Here is an 8670-nt window from a genome sequence, read left to right on the forward strand (position 1 = left end):
CTTTAACAGATTAGGAGGCAAGGTGAGCTTTTCTGTGTATTTGGTTTCATTAGCAGTGGGGTTTACCCCGTGTCGTAACAGTATGTAGGGTGCATGTCCCAAAGACTGGCAGATTACATCAAACAGAGCACATACCTTTGACCGTTCACAACAGTCATGGTCCCAACCAAACCCAACATACACGTGGTCCAAGACGGTCTAATAATACATTGATTCTGCCATTGGACAATATTTAGAACATAGAAAAGTACAGCATAGAACAAGCCCTTAGGCCCACGACGTTGTGCCGAGACTTAATCCTAATGTAAAATATACTAAGTTAACCAACGCACCCCTCAACTCACTGCTATCCATGTGCATGTCCAGCAGTCGCTTAAACGTCCCCAATGACTTTGCTTCCACCATCTCAGCTGGCAACGCATTCCATGCATTCACAACTCTCTACATAAAGAACCTACCTCTGATGTCTCCTTTATACCTTCCTCCTAATATCTTCAAACTATGACTTCTCGTACCAGTCAATCCTGCTCTGGGGAAAAGTCTCTGGCTATTGACTCTATCTATTCCTCTCATTATTTTGTACACCTTGATCAGGTCTCCTCTCTTCCTCCTTCTCTCCAGAGAGAAAAGTCCAAGCTTATTCAACTTTCTTCATAAGGCAAGCCCTCCAGTCCAGGCAGTAGCCTGGTAAATTTTTTTTGCGCCCTCTCCAAAGCCTCTAATCGTTCTTATTTGCGAAGTACGCAAATGTGCTAAGATTTATGCTAACTACCAATGTAAGACAGTCAGCTGGATTCACAGTAGGGCACATTCTATATATATTAATTCACAGGGCCCTGCTCTTTGCAGACAGAAAGAACACATATATGCATCGTGTCTGTTTCAACTTAAAACAAGTGCTGGCCATTTTTTCAGTTCATTCCTCAAGATGATTTAAATTTAAACAAAAAACTTGGTAGTCAAATTCATCACAGCATTGCCTTTGTCAGTGTACAGGTGCAAATCATCAGCATTTTCTTTTACAAGGTATAAAATGTTGTTCCACTTTATATTGGGGAAGGTATTATTATTGCAAATGTCCTGATGAATGGAAAATGGAAACTTTCAACAAACTGCCTTTTTTTACAGCAATTTTCAAGCTTTTGCCTTTAAGATCCCAGCTTAATCTCATTCAAAAAACCGAAATCAATTCAAAGCACTTTTACTGCAAGAGTGAAAGTATTCATCAATGCAATTGATTTCTCACTGATGCAGTCTGATAGAATATTAGGTTATATTTACCATAGACAGTATAATGGAGATCCACCAGACTGATCATTGGGTTGGAAGAATTGTCCAACAACAAAGAGGCTATGCCTATATTGTCTAGAGTTTAGAAGAATGATAATTGCTTTCAGTAAAGCACTTGAAATTCTCATGGGTTTGACCAGGTAGATACAAGAAAATTCCCACTGGACTAGGAGAGCTGCATACAAGCCTCAGGAACCAGTATCAAATCAAGTGACAGGCCAGTCAGGACCGAGAAGAGGAATTTTGTCATTTACAGGCTGGTAAATTTTTGGAATTCTCTGACCCGCCACAGACTTCGAGGGCAATCATTAAGGAAATTCAATCCAGAATCGGATACATTTCTAACTACTAAATACACATAGGGACACGGGGATAATGTAAGAAAATGGCACTGAGATAGAAATCAGCTATGATCTAATTGAATGGCTCAGAAGGTTTGAAAAGCCAAATGGCTCACGCCAGCTCCTATTTCTAGTGTTAACACTACAGTCACTGGATAAACAGAGTTACATACAATATTTGCATTTATACACTGGGACTTCAACATGTAGTTTCACTAATGTAATGGCAACGAATGCTGGCAGTTTCATAATCATTTTCACTGTTTTATTTAAAGTGAAATCTTGTGGCATAGTTCTATTAGTTGTATAAAGGTTTTAGATTATTTTTGAATGTTAACAGCTCCAGTTGTAACTGATTGTGTTACTGATTGTAACACAATGCATAATATCATTGAGAGTAACTGGTGTTTGTTGTCCAAGTACAGCAAATTATATTTTGAAGCAATGGTCTAGATTCAGCCCTTTGAAAGGCAAGTGCAGTCAATACATAACCGACTATTTGTATTTCATAAGCATAAGACTGTGGAAGCAGGCCATTTGGCCCATCAATTCCACACCAACCCCTCTGCAGACCCTCCTACCCAAACTCACCACCACCACCCCCGCCACCTTATTCCTGCAACCCTGCATTCCCCATGGCTAACTGACCCAGCTCTCACATCCCTGGACACTATGGGGAATTTAGGATGGACAATTCACTTAATCTGCATATATCTGGAATGGGGGAGGAAACCAGAACATCCAGAGGAAAATAATGCAGATATATTGAGAATGTGCAAAATTCACACAGTTGCCCGAGAATGGAATCTGGCACCTGGCGCTGTATAGCAGCAGTGCTAACCACTGAGACATCATGCCGCCCACAGTATTAATTGCCATCCATTTATATAATAGCTTTAGCCTTTAGCACAGTAGAATCATGGATGACCAAAAATCTGCATAAAGAATTAAATTTTAAGGATCTTAAAAAAGAAAAAAATCAAAGCTGTCACAGGCTGATGGTGAGAATTCAAGATTGTAGAGATTTGTGATCTGAAAACAAAGCCAAAGGTCAAACAATTACAATCATGCACAATTCACAGTATGAATCAGCTATTGTGAAGGTTTCAAGGCTGTAGGGAATAAGAATTTGGGAGGAGCAAGGTAATGAAAGGATTACAAATCAAGATTTTGCAACCTGGAGCTCATGCAGATTCTATAGCTCAAGGGTGTTGGATTATGTGACCTTTTAGAAGTTTTTGATTACCTCAACTTTACAGAGGGTACAATGACTATGGCTGGCAAGGAATACTTTGAAATGATCAGTCTAAAAGGTAATAAAAGCAAGGATGAAGATTTGAAGCAGATAGGCTGAGACCGGAATGCATTTGGGCAATTTGTTCCATATGTGAAACTGGGTAGCCTTAATAATGACACAGATTAATGGGTGTGAATTCAACTCAGGGTGAAGCAGAATATTAAAGTTATTAACAGTCTGACTTGACCTCATTCTATTGTCAAGAGGAGGAATAGAATTGGTGACATGGATACAGAGCTCCAGGCAAAAACAGAAGATAACTGTTTCACTCTTAATATTTAGTTTAAGCGGTGTAATAATAGAGTTGAGAGTGCGGTGCTGGAAAAGCACAGCAGGTCAGGCAGCATTCAAGGAGCAGGAAAATCGATGTTCTGGGCATAAACTCTTCATCAGGAATGAGGGAGGACCCAGAGTAGGGACACCACCATAAGAGCCCCAAGAGTTCCACATGCTAGCATTCTTGGCACAACTATCTTCAGCTACGTCATTTAATGATCTAACTTTACAATCAGGTCAGGAATGAGCACGTTTGCTGATGTATACACGGTGTTCAGCCCCATTTGCAACTTCACAGATTCTGAAGCTGTCCATTAGGTATCTTTATATTAAACCTCAGGCATTGGAAAAGATATTCAATGAATGTTTCATATTGGCTTTTACTGTGGAAGAAGAAATGGATGCCAGAGAACTCGGGGAAATAAATATTGATGGTTTGAAAATAATTCACATTGTAGAAGGGAGGTTTAGGAGGTTTTAGAAAACAAAGGTGGATAAATCTACAGGACCTGATCAAATGTAACCCAGGACAATGTTGGGAATTAGGGAAAACCTGTGGTGCCCCTAAGAGAAACATTTGTATTATCTACAACCAGAGTTGAGGTGCTGCAGGATGGCTAATGTTGTGTCTTTATTTAAGAAAGGCTGTAAGGAGAAGCCCGAGAGTCTGACATCAGTGATGGATAGGTTGTTGGAGGTGATTCTGAAAGACAGGGATTTACATGCATCTGGAAAGGCAAGGAATGATTAGGGATAGTCAGCATGGGTTTTGTGGAAGGGAAATCACGTGTCACAAATTTGATTGAGTTTAAGGAAAAAAGACAGAGGGCAGAGCAGTAGACATTTTATAACTTGGATTTTAGACAAACCTTTGACAAGGTCCTGCATGATACACTAATTAAAGTTACATCACATGAGATTCAAGGTGAGCTTGCCAACTGGATATAAAATTGGATTTACTTTAGGAGACAGAATATGGTGGAGGTTGTTTTTCAGACTGAAGGCCTGTGACCAGCGATGCTCCACATGGGTCAACACAGTGTTTGTCATTTATAAAAATGATTTGGATGAGAATTAAAGAGGCATGGTTACTTAGTTTGCAGATGACACCAAAATTGATGGCATAGTGGACAGTGAAGGCTACTTAAGATTACAAACAAATCTTGGTTATTGGGGTAAGGAGTGGCAGATGGAGTTAAGTCTGGATAACTGCAAAGTATTGCATCCTGGTAAAACAAATAAGGGCTGAAAATGGTAGGATACAGGGTAATGTTGTAGAATAGAAACACCTAGGATTTCAGTTACATAACTCATTGAAATTTGCGATTCAGGTAGATAGGGTCGTTAAGAAGGTGTTCAGCACACTTATTTTCCTTGCTCAGACCACTGAGATGTGAGTTGGGACATCACATTGAGGGTGTACAACATATTTAAGAGGCATCTTCTGGAGGACTGCAGTTCTGGTCATCCTGTTACGGGAAGGATATTAAACAGGAGGGGGTTCAGGAAAGATTGCCAGAATGTTGCCAGGAGTGGAGAGTTTGAGTTACAAAAATAGGCTGGGATCTTTTCTCACTGGAACTTAGGAGTTTGAGGGGTAACTTTACAGAGGTGTATAAAATCATGAGGGGTGTAGGTAAGGTGAATGACAAGGGTCTCTTCCCAAAGTGGGAGTATTCAAAACTAGGGGGCATGTCTTTAAGGAGAGCGCGTATAGATTAAAAAGGATAAGGATCAACATTTTTTACATAGTCGATCGTATGCAGAATTAACTGTCAGAGAGAGTGCAGGATGCATGTATAGTTACAATGTTTAAAAACATTCGGGATAAGTACATGAATAAGACAGGCTTGGAGGGTATGTGACAAACACAGGCACGAGGGACTAGATTAGTTTATAAACATGGTCAGCATGGGCTAGTTGGAGCAAATAGTCTGTTTCCATGCTGCATGATTATGTTCAATTTCAACAAAATCTGGACAATATCTAGGCTTCAGTTGACAAATGTCAAGTTACATTCATGCCACATAGAGTCAGGCAATAACCATTGTTAACAACTGAGAATCTAACCACCATCGTTTGACATTCAATGTCATCATCATTGAATCCCCCATTATTAAAATTCTTCAACGTTACCATAGACCAGATCTGAAAATGGACAAGCCATATAAATAGTGACTACAGGAGCAAGTTGGTATCCAGGAATCCTACAGTGAGTAGCTCACTTCCTGACTCCCCAAAACCTTACAATGTCTACAAGGCACAGGTCAGGGGTGTGATGGGATAGTCCCCACTTGCCTGGATGAGTGCAGCTCCAACACCACTAAACATATGACACCATCTTGGACAAAGCTGGTTGGCACCACATCCACAACACACATCTCTGTCACTGATACTGGTTTCCAATAGTAAACAGCACCTACATAATGCACTGCAAAATTCACTAAGGCTCCTTAAACAGCACCTTCTAAATGTGCAACACATTACCATCTAGAAGAAGGGTAGGAGATACAGTTGAACACCAGCACCTGCAAATTCTTCTCCAAACCAATCATCATCTGACTTGGAAATATAATACAAATATTTTACCATTCCTTCAGTGCTGCTGCGTTAAAACCACAGAACTCCTTTCTGTGCAGCACTGTATGTACTTACACAAATGGGCTGCAATGGTTCAAGAAGACAGTTCATCACAAATTTCTTAAGGGATGGCAATAAGTATTGGCCCAACCAACAAAGCCTTCATCCTGTGAATAAATAAACAAATTATTAAGGCTGGGACATGGAGGTAATGGAAGTGGAGGAAGTGTAGCTGATTCGAAGTTTAGTCTGGTAGCTAGTGGAAATGAAGTGGGAGAGCAGCCAATCAGATGGTCTCATTATTTATTACAAAATTCCATAAACTTCCCATAAATTGTTGGAGGCAAGGGTGGAGGAACTGCTGAAGGGTAGATGTTACAGAGAATGGAGGGCCAAAAACTAGAAATTCTTGGATTCTGAAAGAGCAGAAACCGAACTTTCTCAGTTGAAGGGACTGAAAAGGAGAAAGCAAGCTGTGGAGGAGAGTGATGCAATGAAATGATAAGAGATTTCCTGTAACTGATAGTTGCAAGTCCATACAAACCACATGATTAAGGCAGTGGTTATGGAACAGTGTCAGTCTGGTGTTGCAAATTGCAAATATTGAGAAATACTTTCTGCCTATGCACAGCACATTTTAAATCAGACAGACAATCAAAAAGAAAAATGATTCAGAAGCCTAATACTAATTCTCACCAATCCAAAATTCTGTTTCAATATTTCTCTACCCCAGATGCATTCAGACTGCAGTATCCAGTTGAAGTATTTCCTTTACTTGCATTACAAGGAAAGCAAATGAGGGAATAGGTTAAGCTGAAAGCTAAAGTCACAGTCACTTGATCCAAGATTTATGTCAACAACAAAATCGCTCCTGCCATCATCACCATCTTTACTAACTGCTTTCTCAGTTACTTGCTATAATGTAGATTGCTCAACGACCCATCTCCAGGCTGCCAGGCATTCTCTTCAAAACGCAGTTGAAGCAGCTTTTGCATATTTTTAAGGCAGAGATAGATTCTTGCTACGTTAAGGTTTGAAAAGTTGCGGGAGCAGGCAGGAATATCGAGTTTACAATCAAATCAGCCATGATCTCTTTAAACCGATGCACAATCTGGAGGGGCCAAACACCTCCTCTGAACTCGTTATGTTCTGATATCACTTGCAAACATTTTTCCACCGTACCACGATACTATATAAACATTCCGCAAACAAAAAGTTAAATGTGCGTGTTTTTAAAAAAATAAATAATGGTCGGTATCTTTATCGCTCCTGCAAACTCCTGCCCTTTTGGTGTTGTCAGTGGCAGGAGGCCGAAAATGGCGTTCCGTGTCTGCTGGAAGTGGAGCATTTACCCAGTGTGGGTAGGAGATGGAACCGAGAGGAGGTGTCAAAGGTTCAGGGTCAGGGGTGCTGGAAGAGCACGGCAGTTCAGGCAGCATCCAAGGAGCAGCAAAAGCCCTTCATCAGGAATGAAGGAGCGGCTGACACACCACCTACCTTTGACAACTTTACCATCGTTAAATGAGTGCAAGTGGGGAAGCACGGGCGTGGAGTGACCAAGGCAAGGCACTAAAGACAGTTTCTCACAAAAAGGTTTTAGCGGGGAATCGGAGATCGGAAAGCTCTTTTTTTTTACCAAAATCGCGTTAAACTCACTAACTCCTCGTACATTTCTGCTTTTGAACCATTGGGAGACCGAGCCCTCTTACCCAGGCAGCCACAGACTCGACTAGCACTCTCTCTCTCTCCCCGCCCCCGACTGGTCAGGGGCGGACGGGGATCGGGGCCGGGACACCCTGCGGTTAGGCCGGGAGACCCCGCGGTCGGTTACAGACCCGAGCTCGGGACTGGAAGAGAGGACTGTTCAAAAGCCCCTACCCATTATGACGCAGCGCCAGTTCGCTCACCCGCTTGCCTCCGAGTTGCGACCACCCATCCCAGCAGTCCCTGTTCTCCCGGACTGCGCATGTACGATCTGACAGTTGAAACCTTGGGGCGTGGCAAGAATTTGCATAAAGTGAATTGTTGCAAAACAGGAAGGGGAAAATTGATACTTTTTGTTGGTACCACCTCTCCAACGAACACTGTGAATTAGTACTAGACTCATGCCAATTCTCCATAACTTTCTACATTATTTCTGATTAGATAATAAACTCATGAAGTTTTGAATATATCAACTTATTTTATCTTCACCACACTTCCAGGCAATGCATTCCTGATGCAAAACCATTTATTTGAAAAAAAACTTTTTCTCACATCACTTATGCTATATTTGCAAACCGCTTTAAATCCATGCACGCTCATTCTAGGAATGGGGATTGTTTTTCCTCATCTACTCTATTCAGACCTTTCAGGATTTGAAAACATATCAATTCAACTTTTGATTTTCCTCTCCAATGAGAACATTCCAAATTTCTAATGTTCTTATCCCTGGAATCGTTTTTGTAAATCTCTTATTAACTCTCTCCAATGATTCACCGTTGCTAATGGCACCCAGAACTGTACACAATACACTGACTGAGATCTACCCAGTATTTGCTGATTGGTCAGTTGCGCTGACCTTATTTTGGATCTTTAAACATTGATTCTTGCCAACCAACACTAAAAATCTCTATACTGATAAAAAAGAGCACTAACCTTTGGGGGGAGTGTTTGCACACCATATCCTCATCTACAAGCGGAAGGGAGGGAGGAAATCAGAAATTCGAAACCAATCTCACTATTAAATGTAGATTACAAAATCTTGGCACAGACTCTTGTGCATATGTGACCAGTTTGAATGGGCCTCAGGAGCAAAGGTCAACTGAGGCAAGAGCAAGGCAATGATCTTTGGGAACTGGGCCGACCAATCCTCCATCCCCTTCACTGTTAGGACTGACCACCTGA

General features: G+C 41.2%; 1 protein-coding gene across 9 annotated transcripts in view; it reads right to left on the reverse strand.

The window, feature by feature from the left end:
- Nucleotides 1-7760, reverse strand: part of LOC132815671 (alpha-1,6-mannosylglycoprotein 6-beta-N-acetylglucosaminyltransferase A-like) — a 91995-nt gene extending 84235 nt beyond the window's left edge. For 2 of the 9 annotated variants that reach the window (XM_060824695.1, XM_060824689.1), the window contains exons 1-2: nucleotides 7663-7733; nucleotides 5860-5951 (exon numbers count right to left, since the gene is read on the reverse strand). The gene's annotated coding sequence lies outside the window, so the exon portion shown is untranslated. The other 7 variants (XM_060824691.1, XM_060824693.1, XM_060824697.1 and 4 more) reach the window with 7 other exon arrangements.
- Nucleotides 7761-8670: the final 910 nt, after the last annotated feature.

Source organism: Hemiscyllium ocellatum, chromosome 5, assembly GCF_020745735.1.
Source record: "Hemiscyllium ocellatum isolate sHemOce1 chromosome 5, sHemOce1.pat.X.cur, whole genome shotgun sequence".
In the NCBI taxonomy this organism is placed as follows: Eukaryota; Metazoa; Chordata; class Chondrichthyes; order Orectolobiformes; family Hemiscylliidae; genus Hemiscyllium; species Hemiscyllium ocellatum.